Genomic DNA, 16,081 nt, shown 5'->3' with positions numbered 1-16,081 from the left:
CACTGGGTAGATGTATTGCCTCCCGCAGCAAGAACAGCAGCGGCGGCACCAGTAGCAGCATCTCGCAAACGCCAATTCGTTCCTAGGTAGGCTACGCTTTGTATCACCGCTTTCCATAAGAGGCACACAGCTAACAACCTCTTACGGAAACTGAGGAACATCATCGCAGAATGGCTTACCCCAATTGGACTCTCCTGGGGATTTGTGACATCGGACAACGCCACCAATATTGTGCATGCATTACATGTGGGCAAATTCCAGCATGTCCCATATTTTGCACATACATTGAATTTGGTGGTGCAGAATTAAAAAAAAACCGACAGGGGCGTGCAAGAGATGCTGTCGGTGGCCCGAAGAATTGCGGGCCACTTTCGGCATTCAGCCACCACGTGCCGAAGACTGGAGCACCAGCAAACACTCCTGAACCTGCCCCGCCATCATCTGAAGCAAGAGGTGGTAACGAGGTGGAATTCAACCCTCTATATGCTTCAGAGGATGGAGGAGCAGCAAAAAGCCATTCAACGATATAGGCAAAGGAGGGGGAATGCACCTGACTCAAGCGCAGTGGAGAATGATTTCAACGTTGTGCAAGGTTCTGCAACCCTTTGAACTTGCCACACGTGAAGTCAGTTCAGACACTGCCAGCCTGAGTCAGGTCATTCCCCTCATCAGGCTTTTGCAGAAGAAGCTGGAGAAATTGAAGGAGGAGCTAAAACGGAGCGATTCCGCTAGGCATGTGGGACTTGTGGATGGAGCCCTTAATTCGCTTAACCAGGATTCACGGGTTGTCAATCTGTTGAAATCAGAGCACTACATTTTGCCCACCGTGCTCGATCCTAGGTTTAAAGCCTACGTTGTATCTCTCTTTCCGGCAGACACAAGTGTGCAGAGGTGCAAAGACCTGCTGGTGAGACACTTGTCAAGTCAAGCGGAACGTGACCCGTCAACAGCTCCTCCTTCACATTCTCCCGCAACTGGGGCTGCGAGGAAAAGGCTAAGAATTCCGAGCCCACCCGCTGGCGGTGATGCAGGGCAGTCTGGAGCGAGTGCTGACATCTGGTCCGGACTGAAAGACCTGCCAGAGAATACTGACATGTCGTCTACTGTCTCTGCATATGATTCTGTCACCACTGAAAGAATGGTGGAGGATTATATAAGTGACCGCATCCAAGTAGGCACGTCAGACAGTCCGTACGTATACTGGCAGGAAAAAGAGGCAATTTGGAGGCCCTTGCACAAACTGGCTTTATTTTACCTAAGTTGCCCCCCCTCCAGTGTGTACTCCGAAAGAGTGTTTAGTGCAGCCGGTCACCTTGTCAGCAATCGGCGTACGAGGTTACTTCCAGAAAATGTGGAGAAGATGATGTTCATCAAAATGAATTATAATCAATTCCTCCGTGGAGACATTCACCAGCAATTGCCTCCAGAAAGTACACAGGGACCTGAGATGGTGGATTCCTGTGGGGACGAATTAATAATTTGTGAGGAGGGGGATGTACACAGTGAAAGGGGTGAGGAATCGGACGATGAGGAGGAGGTGGACATCTTGCCTCTGTAGAGCCAGTTTGTGCAAGGAGAGATTGATTGCTTCTTTTTTGGTGGGGGCCCAAACCAACCAGTCATTTCAGCCACAGTCATGTGGCAGTCCCTGTCACTGAAATGATGGGTTTGTTAACGTGTGAATTTCCTGTTTATACAACATAAGGGTGGGTGGGAGGGCCCAAGGACAATTCCATCTTGCACCTCTTTTTTTTTTTATTTATCTCTGCATCATGTGATGTTTGGGGCTAATTCTTTTTAAGTGCCATCCTGTCTGACATTGCAGTGCCACTCCTAGATGGGCCAGGTGTTTGTGTCGGCCACTTGGGTCGCTTAGCTTAGTCATCCAGCGAACTCGGTGCAAATTTTAGGACTAAAAATAATATTGTGAGGTGTGAGGTGTTCAGAATAGACTGAAAATGAGTGGAAATTATGATTATTGATGTTAATAATACTATGGGATCAAAATGACCCCCAAATTCTATGATTTAAGCTGTTTTTGAGGGTTTTTTGGGAAAAAAACACCCGAATCCGACAAAAAATTTTCAGGGAGGTTTTACCAAAACGCGTCCGAATCCAAAACATGGCCGCGGAACTGAATCCAAAACCAAAACACAAAACCCGAAAAATGTCCGGTGCACATCTCTAATATATATATATATATATATATATATATATATATATATTTATTTATTATAAAAGCCACATAAGAGGTCCTATGGCTGGCAGTCTCTAGAGTTTTTAGGACCGGTACTTTAGAAACAGTTCAGTCCTGTCTCCTCATCCAAATCATGAGATTTTTTATATTCTCAGTCCTTTGGAACACACAAGAAGATTTGGGCAAAATGCAAATTTCAAAATACTGTGTATTACCCACCGGATCCGAGATGATTCAACCAGTCAGAGGCGTGCAGTCCGTACTATCAGTTGACAAGAGATTAACTTGGTACAGGTAACCTACTGCGATTTGGGATCAAGGTATTATTCTCAGATCTTCAAAGCTGGTCCGGATAGAGTGCCAGTGGGATCATAAACCTCACACGTCAGATGCATCCACGCGCCACTCAAGCACACTTATTCTATAAAATAAAGACACCACAACTGTAATTGGCGTGAAAGGGGTCAGCTTTTATTTTCTGATTGATAGGAAGGCCTATTAAATGCTAAGACTAAAAATGCCGACTTCCCTCTCTAACTAAGGTGGCGGGGAGAAGAACGGTTAAACATAATAAACGTAACATGGGTGAAAAAACATTGTAATACAGAAAAAAGCAAGCGATAAAAAACATATGTGTGAGGGAGCCTTCCGCCCCCGATGTTCCGGGATCGGCCTCCTGCCTCCATCCCGGACATTGAAAAATCAAAAATCCCAGGACAGGGGTCGACCTTCTGCCACTACCCCTGCCCACCAACAGTTGTAGGGACGGAGGTACGCTCCGCCCCTACGGGGTAAAAAATTGGGCCACCGGCCCCGCCATGCACATATGTTTATACCCATTAATGGACTCCACTTGGTAAAGTGATGCCCGTAAACTAATTCAAACGACTAAGAACATTTTTCTAAATGCACACCCAAACTTCTAACCTTGAACTCATAGTTAAAATTCAGTAACCGTTTAGAAACCGGCCAACTGAAGGCTACCAACCTGCCACCACCACCGAACTAACAACTAACTAGAGGGGCTAAAAGCTGACAAAACTAACTAAATACTAACTAACGGAACGAAAAATCCGAAACGACTACCTAAGGGGACCGAAGAACGTGAATAATGTCATCCAAGAAGATCACCATGCCAGCTGGCGACAAATGCACCCCGTCAGACCGGTATAGAGTCGGATCCCGGAAGGAGATACCACTGTGCGGCACGACCAGGCCGCCATGCTGGAGGACAGCACGACCGACAACCGAATTGACCCGCCTCCGAACTAGGTCAATCGCCCCGGGGTTAAAGGCTCCATGCCAAGACCGCCGGGGGACGATGTCTGACCAGAGGATCAGGCAAAACGGCCAGTCAGCCATAAGTTCCAACAGCTGGCGTCTGATCTCGAGGCGAATGTCAAGCCCCGTGCGGCGCACCAAATCATTGCCACCGAGATGCAAGACCAAAAACAGCGGATATCCAAACCGGCCAACTGCCGCCCTAAGCCAGTCCCGCAGGCCGTCCCAGCGGAGGCCTCTACGCCCCAACCAGCGCACGGCCCGCAGCTCTGGAAGCCGAGTCGTGTCGCAGGCCAGAGCCGACACGGACAGCCAATAGATGTACGAATGGCCGACAAACCATATAAAGTGCGGATCTAACCGCCGTCCTGCAAAAGAAGGGTGCGATGAAGGTTAATAAAATGAGAGAAAGATGGCATATGTAAATGGACAACCTAACTGCGACCCTAACGGGGGGCACCCAATTTGACTTGAGGCAAAAACAAAACTTCGTTAGCCGGCAAAAGCCGTAGTAAAACCAACGACAAAACAAAAATTCCTCAAGGCCCCCGCAATCGCAAAATGCAACTGCGACAATCCGGGTGGATGACCTGCCACACATAAGCAGGACATGATTCCCCATGGATTAGCGCTGCAGGAGCCAAGCGCCGAAACCACTGCCAATCGCCCCGAGACAGGGCATCTGCAATTTCGTTACGCACGCCAGGTACATGTTTGGCTCGCAACGTAATGTTGTTCACCAAACATAGCAAGACTATTTGCGCAAGGACCCGCAGGACCGGCAAGGATGTGGATTTTTGGCGGTTTATGGCAAAAACCACGCCCATATTGTCGCACCAGAAGATAACCTGTTTGTTACGCAGGGCATCGCACCACAATTCCAGACCGACCAGAATGGGAAATATTTCCCGCAACAGCATGTTCGTCGTGAGGCCCTTGCTAAGCCGGGCCCGAGGCCAGGGACACGCGCACCAATGGCCTGCGAAATAAGCTCCGAACCCGTAAGCGCCAGAGGCGTCTGTGAAAAGCTCCAGGGCTGGGCTAGACACAGCCGCCTCCTGCCAAATACAGATGCCGTTGAAATGAACAAGAAATTCGTCCCAAATCCACAAATCCCTTCAGATTTCGAGAGACAACCGAAGAAAATGATGTGGGCGTCTAACCCCCACGGTAGCCCGTTCCAATTTTCTACAGAAGATCATGCCCATGGGGATCACCTTGCAAGCAAAGTTAAACAGGCCCAATAAGGATTGAGCCTGTTTGAGAGTGAGCTTGCCCGCCGCCAGCGCATATAGGATACCGTTGTGTAAACGCAACACCTTGTCCGCAGGGAGCCGACACAGACCACCGACCGTATCAATCTGAATCCCGAGGTAAACCAAGGAGGCGGAGGTACCCTCCGTCTTCTCAGGTGCCACCGGAACTCCGAAGTGTGCGAAGATGGCAAGAGCCCCCTGCAGCAAGTTGACGCAGCGATCCGAGTCTGATGAGCCGATAAAAAGGAAATCGTCCAGGTAGTGCGAAATGCCCCGTTCGCCCGTCTTCTGCTCGAGACACCAGTGGAGGAAAGAACTGAATCTCTCGAAGTAGGCGCAAGAGATGGAACAGCCCATAGGGAGGCACCGATCGATGTAAAAACCATCGTCCAGCTTAAAACCCATAAACCGAAAGGCGGACGGGTGCAGCGGAAGGAGGCGGAACGCTGACTGGATGTCCAATTTACACATCACTGCCCCAGGGCCAAAAGACCGGATGGTGTCAATGGCTGAATCGAAGGATAGGTAAACAATCCTACACTGATCCGGAGGGATGGCATCGTTAACCGATGACCCCGGAGGACAGGACAGATGTTGGATAAGGCAAAATTTTCCCACGGTCTTTTTGGGCACTATGCCAACGGGGGACAATACCAGGTCTGGCAAGGGGGGTTCCCGGAAAGGGCCAACCATTCTACCTAGCGCCACCTCAGCCTCCACCTTCTGGCGGAGCACGTCCGGAAATTCCCTGGCCGAGCGCAGGTTCGTACCCGCCCCGGGACCCACCCGCCCATGTATAGGCAAGGGGAAGCCTGACGCGAATCCCGAGTGTAAGAATTGGGCGTCCGCCGGCCGCGGGTACCGTCGCAGCCAGGGAAGGAGTGCCTGAAGTCTAATTGGGGTGGGGGCTGTGGCCAACGCCAGAGGCCGCGGGAGCGCGACTCTGCCGGGTCTGCGGTCCGGAAGCCCCTCCGGCCCCAGGACTGGGACAGTCCTTAATCCCGTGGCCCCCCCACATCGGATACAGGAGTGACGAAAACGACAGCGGCCGCCTAAGTCGCATTGGGCATTATTAAAAGCGAAGCATTTTCCATGCCCCGCGCGCCCTGAACCGCTGCGAAAGCCGGCAGAACGAGAGGCAGGACGCTTAGCCCATCTCCTCGTCGTGACGCTTTCCTCAGCGCCGGCCGAACCCTGGGTCAGTTCCGAGCACAATTCCACATCTTTCTTACCGAAGTTATAGATCTGCCGCCCGTGTTGTTTCCGCCGAAAATCCTCGTCATAACGACGCCAGGCCGACCCTTTATACTTGTGGTACAGAACATGTGTGTGGAATTGATATCGCACTATGTTCATATGTTCGTCCGGGCGGGTCTCTAGGTAACATGCAGCAAAGATCAACATACATCGCACCCAATTCGGGTAGGAGGGCAAAGCGTCATCGCTGCCCTGCCCCTTTTTCTTAGCTGAAAGTAAGGCTTTCCGATCGTCACTAGTAAGAGCGAAAATATTCACATATTGGCCCTTATGGATCCGGTCCTGGACCCGGGGCCTAAGACCACGTTGCACCGCCATATTAGCGCAGTGCACGGTGTCCGATTCCACCGAGACTTGGGAGGCGGACGAGGTTGAATACCGACGCTCGCGCCGTCTGCGACGCTTAACCCTGTGCAAGCCGCCGTCAGAGGAGGACAGGCCCTCCGAAGACGTGGAGGCAAGGGAAGAGTCCGTGTACCGACGCCTGCGGCTGCGCCTGTTGCGCTTGCTAGAAACCCTACGCACACTGCTGCCGACGCTAGAAGAGCTGGAGGGAGTACCTGATCCCAAGCCGCTACGGGGTGTAACCGCGCTCCCCCGGGACCAGTCGGGGTCCGATGAAGACTCACCTGCACGAGAGGGAACACCATCCGTCCCAACGGCCACCGGACGACTCGCGGATGCACCGACAGACTCCATTTCTGACCCGACGTCCGCGGCTGGGGAGACAAAAGAGACATGGTTCCCCTGCTCCCCCACCGGGCTCGCCGCAGCCGGGAGCGGGGCAGGCGGGGGAACCGTCGCGCCAGAGGACAGAAGCGGGGCAAGAGCATGCGCAATGCTATCCGCCACAGAAGCAGCGGGCCGCCCAAGTCCCCCGGGTACGGAGGATAACAAGGGTGCCACCGCCGACACAACAGCTGCACAAATGGCGGACAGAACGGTGGTGTCCACCAAGGGTGCAGCCGACATGACGGGCGTAGGAAAATCAGAGCCGCCACGCGAGTCATGCTCCCCATGGGAGGATCGTAAACCCCCCGTTGGGAGCAAGGACCCGGATGATCCCTCACTGTCGGGCGTCACGGTATCGCCGTCCCGCTGCGATAAATCCCGCGCCAACCGCCTTCGCCGCGACCTCCTCCGATCCCGAGCGTTGGCCACAGGATGAGAAACCGAAGAGTCGTCGCTACTGGAAGGAGGAGGCGCAACGTCGGAATGTGACCCGTCCGCAGCAACATCGGCAGGAGACGACCGGACACGGGGAGGGGCGGAACGGACGCCCCCCGACGGCGCACGCTGCCCCCTCACGGGGTGAGTGACGCCGGTCGGAGCCGCATGGCCATGGGCGGCGGCAGCAGCGCCATGCGCCAGGTGAGGTACCCTGGAAGGGGGGGGGGGGCGCTCCGGGGCCACCCCCGGCAGGAGAGGCCCGGTGGGCCGCACCACCGCGGGCGGATGCAGAACGCCCCCGCCGGACGGGCCCCGCCCTATCAGAGACAAGTAAAGGGGGACGCGCAGTAGAGGGGCGGGGACGACGCCCCGCCCTGTCGGGGGAGGGCGCAGGCCGGACCTGACTGGGTGAAGGGGAGGGCCGAACAGAGGGGCCAGGCCTCATCTGGGCCCCCCAAGTGGCAGGGTCAACTGTGCCACGCGCGCGCTGCCTGGACTGTACAGGTCTGGCAGCAGCACAACCCCCCTCCCGCCCACCAACATCAGCAGAGTCCCCCTCCAGGAGAGGATCAGGCCGCTGATCCGCGGGATCCACGTGATCAGAGCAGCCGTGGGTAGCGAGCGGCGGGCTCAGAGACGGCAGGACACCATCCCTGGCCGTGCGCCGCGTACGTCCCCGGCCACCCAGCGCTCCGTTCCCCGCCGCGGCTAGCAGGGACGGAGAGCGCAAGCGCTGGGGAGCCCGGGCAAGCGGCCGAGCCCGGCCGCGCGCGCCCCGGGTCTCCCGTACGGCAGCCGCAGCATTCCTTCCCCGTGCCGGCTGGACATCAGACGCGTCCAGGAGCCGGGCGTGGAGGCCAGCGGAGCGGCTGGGAAGAATTCTAGCGGCCATAAGGCGGGTCTAAGTAGGCGCAAGAGATCAGTTTAAGAACAAGAGAAGCAAGGATAGAAAAGGGGTGAATATAAGAAAGGAGTAGAGGGGATACAAAGGGTAAAGCACAGGAAAGGGAGAGTAAAAAGTGAATTGGGATGTGAGCAGGATGAATAAGGAGAAATATAACGAAATAGGAGCAATACTTGCAGTCCTCACGAACAGAGCTGGAAGAGAGGCAGGAAGTATCCTGTCAGCTGCATATATGACAGGCCAGCCCCCTCTCCATGATCCAGCCAATAGAGCCCCGGCCCTCTCTCTACGTTCCTCCCAGCAAAAAACATTAACCCCTCACAGGCCAAGGTGATGGCTCGAGCGGCGCTGCGGAGGCCCAGACGGTGCGTTTATGCCGCTATGGTCACATTATGTTCCCTACGCGGTCTTTCCGAGTTGATCGCTCGCTAGCAACTTTTTGCAACACTGCAATCAGGTCAAAACTCGGCAAAACTGCGCATCTGCATGCACCGCAATGTGCAGGCGCGTTGTATGGGTACAAAGCGTATCGTTGCTGAGCGATGGATTTAACTAAGAATCCATTACTACAGCCGATCGCAAGGAGATTGGCCCTCATTCCGAGTTGTTCGCTCGTTATTTTTTTCCGCTACGGAGCGATTAGTCGCAAACTGCGCATACGCAATGATCGCAGTGCGCCTGCGCCAAGTAAATTAGCACAAAAGTTTGGTATTTTACTCACGGCCTAACGAGGATTTTTCATCGTTCTGGTGATCGTAGTGTGATTGACAGGAAGTGGGTGTTTCTGGGCGGAAACTGGCCGTTTTCTGGGAGTGTGCGAAAAAACGCTGGCGTTTCTGGGAACAACGCGGGAGTGTCTGAAGAAACGGGGGAGTGTGTGGGCGAACGCTGGGTGTGTTTGTGATGTCAAACCAGGAACGAAACTGACTGAACTGATCGCAGTATAGGAGTAAGTCTGGAGCTACTCCGAAACTGCTAAGAATTTTCTATTCGCAATTCTGCTAATCTTTTGTTCGCTATTCTGCTATGCTAAGATTCACTCCCAGTAGGCGGCGGCTTAGCGTGTGCAAAGCTGCTAAAAGCAGCTAGCGAGCGAACAACTCGGAATGAGGGCCATTGATAGGAAGAAGGTGTTTATGGGTGTCCACTGACCGGTTTCAGGGAGTGTTTGGGAAAACGCAGGTGTGTCCAAAGCGTTTGCAGGGCGGGTGTCTGACGCCAATTCCGGGCCCGGACAGGCTGAAGTGATCGCAAGGGATGAGTAAGTCCAGACCTACTCAGAAACTGCACAAAGTTTTTTTGTACCGCTCGGCTGCAAAAGCGATGGCACATTTGCAAAGCGAAAATACACTCCCCTATAGGCGGCGACTATCTGATCGCAACGCTGCAAAAAATAGCTAGCGAGCGATCAACTCGGAATGACTCCCTAGGTACAGATGGTGTCCAAAGGTGATGATGAGTCTTAGTTATCAGCTCAACGCGTTTCCGTGTGGAACTTCCCACACCTTCATCACTGCATCCCATTACACAGGCTTACTGTAACGCTATATCTGGCAAAACACTGAGACTCTGATTGGAAAAGCACCAGTTTCCACTGGCCATAGGACTTTTCACTTATGACAAATCTACCCTGGATCACGGCCACGTGGAGGGGAGAGCTGCAGATGTAGAGACTGATGCTCTATTATAAAAATAGATAAAGATAAAGCCTCTGACTAAAATTGTATCAATAAAAACTAATATTTGATAATGGAATATATAAATGATACAGACGTCGCTGAAAACACCTCCCATTGGTGAATGGAATATATAATGGAAGGACCTGTACATGCATTTTCTGTTCATTTAGCACTTACTCCAGCACCGCCTGCAGCTTTTCACAGATAGCGCCCGGTACTATAGCGCGGCGCTCAGGGGCGTTTTAAGAGAGGAGGAGTCCTCTCTGACTGATGAACAGGTATTTTAATACTTACCTCTCCTGGGTCCCCCGGCGGTGCCATCCCTCTCCGGGAACACGGCGCGGCGGACATTTTCCCGAAGATTTTGCTAATGCGCATGCGCGAAACTCCGGAAAAATGGCCACCGTGCCATCTTTCCGGAGTTTTCAGCAAGCGCAATAGAGTTTGTTCCCCCTAGTGTTCAAACTCTATTACGCTGCTGAGAAGGGATGGCTCCGACGGGGGACTCCAGAGAGGTAAGTATTAAACAAATGGGTGCAGTGTGTGCGGGGTGGGCCTCGAAGACACTGCACCCATTATAGATACGCCAATGGCGGTGCTGTAGGACAGAGCGCATTATCTGTATAGGGTGGATTGTAGAACGTGCAGTGGTGCAAATAGAGATATTTTGTTAGTGGTACTGAGTGTCGAAAAATGGGCGTGGCCCTGTGTTGTGAGGGGCGTGGTCACATGATGCTAGTGGGAGTGGCTACATGACACTAGCGGCGTGGCCACACGACAGCCCCTATTTTTTGGGGAATCTGGAGGCAATGCTAAAAATGGGTGGTCTTCTGTATGCCGGCGGTCGGCCTCCCGGCGCTCAGTATACCGGCGCCGGGAGCCCGACAACCGGCATACCGACACTTATTTTCCCTCGTGGGGGTCCACGACCCCCATAGAGGGAGAATAAAATAGTGTGGCGCGCGTAGCGCGCCACCGTGCCCGTAGCGTGGCGAGCGCAGCGAGCCCGCAAGGGGCTCATTTGCGCTCGCCACGCTGTCGGTAAGCCGGCGGTCGGGCTCCCGGCGCCGGGATGCTGGTCGCCGGGAGCCCGACCGCCGGCCAGCCGTAGTGAACCCCTAAAAATATATAGCAATGCCTGAAATATAATAGAATATATAGTAATGCCTCCAATTTAATAACAATATATAGTAATGCCTCCATTATAACAGGAAAATACAGCACTGACAAAGTGGGAGGAGCCGTCATGCTGCCAAGCACCATTGTCTTGTTGCTTGGTGGCACATTATAATTGTGGTAATGGCAAAGTGTGTGGCAGGTGGTACTGCGTACCCGCTGCCAAATTCTTAAGGGTACTCCGTACCCGAGCGTACCCGCATGCTTGCACCGCTGAGAATGAGGCTACGGTGCTCTGTTAAAAACACAGCAAGGACAAAGTACAAGTTTTTGTTTTCACTGCGATTGCCGTCAGCCGGGCCTGAGACCAAACGCACATGCCAGAAACACAAGATGTTATTCTCTGCTATAGATCGTGAATGGATGTGATGAATTCCACTGAACCCGGGGATGGCTGTTTACCCCCAGATTATGGAGAACGGTACAACAGGCACTGAATGGTACATCATATTCCTCGCTGTAACTAGATATACATTGTTTTACCTGCAGGATACGTACTGTAATAAATAGTGCGCAGGTTCAATATGTCCTACAGTTATAAGATGGTGAACTGCACCCTTAACCACAGTCCCAATTCTCCCGGAACAGTCCTGGAATCTCCCCCTACCACACGCACAGGCACGCACACACCAGTGCCTAGTCTAATATACAGAGCCATAACCTGTGCCTAGTCTAATATGACGAGCCATAACCAGTGCATAGTCTAATATGCAGAGCCATAACCGTTGCCTAGTCTAATATGACGAGCCATAACCGGTGCCTAGTCTAATATGCAGAGCCATAACCGGTGCCTAGTCTAGTATGCAGAGCCATAACCGGTGCCTAGTCTAATATGACGAGCCATAACCGGTGCCTAGTCTAATATGACGAGCCATAACCTGTGCCTAGTCTAATATACAGAGCCATAACCGGTGCCTAGTCTAATATGACGAGCCATAACCTGTGCCTAGTCTAATATACAGAGCTATAACCGGTGCCTAGTCTAATATGCAGCGCCATAACCAGTGACTAGTCTAATATACAGAGCCATAACCGGTGGCTAGTCTAATATGCAGAGCCATAACCGGTGGCTAGTCTAATATGCAGCGCCATAACCAGTGGCTAGTCTAATATGCAGCGCCATAACCAGTGACTAGTCTAATATGCAGCGCTATAACCAGTGACTAGTCTAATATACAGAGCCATAACCGGTGGCTAGTCTAATATGCAGAGCCATAACCGGTGGCTAGTCTAATATGCAGCGCCATAACCAGTGGCTAGTCTAATATGCAGAGCCATAACCGGTGCTTAGTCTAATATGCAGAGCCATTACCGGTGCCTAGTCTAATATGCAGAGCCATAACCTGTGCCTAGTCGAATATGCAGAGCCATAACCGGTGCTTAGTCTAATATGCAGAGCTATAACCGGTGGCTAGTCTAATATGCAGAGCCATAACCGGTGGCTAGTCTAATATGCAGAGCAGGGGCGTTTCAATAGAGGAGGGGGCCTGTGTGCAGACGCTGGGTCCCCCCCCCCCCTCTCCATGGTGCAATAGGCTACAGCACTGTGCCAGAGTCTACTGTACATGTGCAGGTCTTCAGAAACATCGCTCCTGCCATATTTCAGAGACAAATGTTAGTACTGTGCATGTGTGGCGCGATTTTGGCTGCGATTTTTGCTGCGGCACGACGCTGTACTCCGGAAAGGTAAGTATTTAAAAAAGGGTGCAGTGTGTGCAGTTTGGGCCTTCCCTGGGGTACATGAGCTAAATTCCTGTTCACTGATTATATGTGTGGAGTTTGTCTGTGATCCCCATGCTTGTGTAGGTTTTCTCCATGTTCTCCAGCTTCCACCCAGACTTTAACACCATACCAGTAAGTTAATTGGTCTCTGATAAAAATAATTACACCTAGAGAATTTGTGTGTCTACATGATAGGGGTGAATATTTATCAAAGTTGGAGAGAGATAGAGTTCGGCCAATCAGCTCCTGTCATGTTACAAGCTGTGTTTGCAAAATGACAGCTAGGAGCTGACTGGCTGGTATTTTATCTTCACTTTATCACTCTCCAGGCGTTCTCTCCACTTTATCACTCTCCAAGGCTTTATGCATCTGCCACTTTATCTCTCTCCTCCAAGCTTTGATAAATCTCCCCCATAGATTGTAAACTCCAGTGGAGTGAAGGCTGTAACACAGGAGAGGGCGTCTGTCTGCAGCAATCTCTTGCGCCATGAAATCGTGTTACGGTTGCAGCACAGAACCTTCTCCCAGGAGGGGAGAGATTATAAGGACTATGCCAGCACAGTGGCCATGTGTATAACGCAGAGCATCATAGCCGGGCAATTACAGTACGCCCTGTGGTCTGCAGCAGATAAGGGCAGATTATATAAGTGTTGAATTTGGCTTCGGGTCTCAGCAAATGATTTCCTGCTCTGTGTCGACTGAGCTGGGAGGACGCAGCAACTGGTGAAAGCAAGTGTCATTCCAGCTAGATGTCTGTATCCCAGTCTTTTCCAGCTCGCTGCTTATTCACCCCTGGGAGGGCTGGGAGTCTGGAGTACCCGCATACAGGGCGATGGGCAAGACAGCATCTCAGCCCGTCCTCGCATTTAACCCCAGGAATGCCGGGGGGAAGTTACACATCTGCCCACTAATTATCTATGTACTGACATTTATTTATACAGCGCCAGCATATACTGTTGCGCTGTACAGTTTGGAATAGAACAGTAATAAGACGAGGCTGGGTAATGATAGACAGAGAGGTAAGAGGTTATTCTGTTTCAAAGGCCACGTTCAGTGTAATCCTAGCTATATAAATATATTAAGTTGTGCTTTTTAAACATAAACTTTTTTTTTTTCTTTCATTCTCCTGTCAGCGGCCCCGCCTCCTCACGTGATGCTCCTCAGGGGCGGGGACATCCCAGGGCGCCAGGGAGCAGTGCTCCGGGGCAGGCAGAGAGCATTACAATCCTGTTTTATTTAAATTTAATAGCAATGATCCAAAACCCCAAAAAGGCAAAGGAAAATCTAACTAAAATGCATAAAAAACTAGGGGGGTCATTCCGAGTTGTTCGCTCGGTAAATTTCTTCGCATCGCAGCGATTTTCCGCTTAGTGCGCATGCGCAATGTTCGCACTGCGACTGCGCCAAGTAAATTTGCTATGCAGTTAGGAATTTTACTCACGGTTTTTTCTTAGTTCTGGTGATCGTAATGTGATTGACAGGAAGTGGGTGTTTCTGGGCGGAAACTGGCCGTTTTATGGGTGTGTGTGAAAAAACGCTACCGTTTCTGGGAAAAACGCGGGAGTGGCTGGAGAAACGGAGGAGTGTCTGGGCGAACGCTGGGTGTGTTTGTGACGTCAAACCAGGAACGACAAGCACTGAACTGATCGCAGATGCCGAGTAAGTCTGGAGCTACTCAGAAACTGCTAAGAGAGGTCTAATCGCAATATTGCGAATACGTCGTTCGCAATTTTAAGAAGCTAAGATTCACTCCCAGTAGGCGGCGACTTAGCGTGAGCAAATCTGCTAAAAGCAGCTTGCGAGCGAACAACTCGGAATGACCCCCTAGGTTCAGAATGTGAATGAGAAAATGGATTCAAAATAATTGATACGCATCCTCCCTGTTACCCTCACGCCCACTACACCTATAGCTGCCTCCCCTCTCTTCCTCCAGTTGTTCTCCAGCTGCAAACGGTGGCAGTTGTAAGACACTGACACAATTGTAGCATAGGAACCGTCAAATCTGTCTGTTATTTTTACATCAATGTATCGGTCTGATTACGAGACAGTGATGGGACATGTGCCGGGTGCCTCTGATGGTGAGGGGGGTACTGTGAGGGTGGGATATCTGGGCAGATGTACTTTACATGTGCCGGATGACTCTGATGGTGAGGCTGGTACTGTGAGGGTGGGATATCTGGGCAGATGTACTGTACATGTGCCGATCGCCTCTGATGGTGAGACGGGTACTGTGAGGGTGGGATATCTGGCAGATGTACTGTACATGTGCCGGGTGCCTCTGATGGTGAGGCGGGTACTGTGAGGGTGGGATATCTGGGAAGATGTACTGTACATGTGCCGGGTGCCTCTGTGGTGAGGCGGGTACTGTGAGGGTGGGATATCTGGCAGATGTACTGTACATGTGCCGGGTGCCTCTGATGGTGAGACGGGTACTGTGAGGGTGGGATATCTGGCAGATGTACTGTACATGTGCCGGGTGCCTCTGATGGTGAGGCGGGTACTGTGAGGGTGGGATATCTGGGAAGATGTACTGTACATGTGCCGGGTGCCTCTGTGGTGAGGCGGGTACTGTGAGGGTGGGATATCTGGCAGATGTACTGTACATGTGCCGGGTGCCTCTGATGGTGAGACGGGTACTGTGAGGGTGGGATATCTGGCAGATGTACTGTACATGTGCCGGGTGCCTCTGATGGTGAGACGGGTGCTGTGAGGGTGGAATATCTGGCAGATGTACTGTACATGTGCCGGGTGACTCTGATGGTGAGACGGGTACTGTGAGGGTGGGATATCTGGCAGATGTACTGTACATGTGCCGGGTGCCTCTGATGGTGAGGCTGGCACTGTGAGGGTAGGATATCTGGGCAGATGTACTGTACATGTGCCGGGTGCCTCTGATGGTGAGACGGGTACTGTGAGGGTGGGATATCTGGCAGATGTACTGTACATGTGCCGGGTGACTCTGATGGTGAGACGGGTACTGTGAGGGTGGGATATCTGGCAGATGTACTGTACATGTGCCGGGTGCCTCTGATGGTGAGACGGGTACTGTGAGGGTGGGATATCTGGGCAGATGTACTGTACATGTGCCGGGTGCCTCTGATGGTGAGACGGGTACTGTGAGGGTGGTATATCTGGGCAGACGTACTGTACATGTGCCGGGTGCCTCTGATGGTGAGACGGGTACTGTGAGGGTGGGATATCTGGCAGATGTACTGTACATGTGCCGGGTGCCTCTGATGGTGAGGCGGGTACTGTGAGGGTGGGATATCTGGCAGATGTACTGTACATGTGCCGGGTGCCTCTGATGGTGAGGCGGGTACTGTGAGGGTGGGATATCTGGCAGATGTACTGTACATGTGCCGGGTGCCTCTGATGGTGAGGCGGGTACTGTAAGGATGTGGGATATCTGGGCAGATGTACTGTACATGTGCCGGGTGCC

The sequence above is a fragment of the Pseudophryne corroboree genome, chromosome 8 (assembly GCF_028390025.1).
Source record: "Pseudophryne corroboree isolate aPseCor3 chromosome 8, aPseCor3.hap2, whole genome shotgun sequence".
Lineage (NCBI taxonomy): Eukaryota > Metazoa > Chordata > Amphibia > Anura > Myobatrachidae > Pseudophryne > Pseudophryne corroboree.
The sequence above is the reverse complement of the archived record's forward strand: the minus strand, read 5'-3'. Positions refer to the sequence as shown.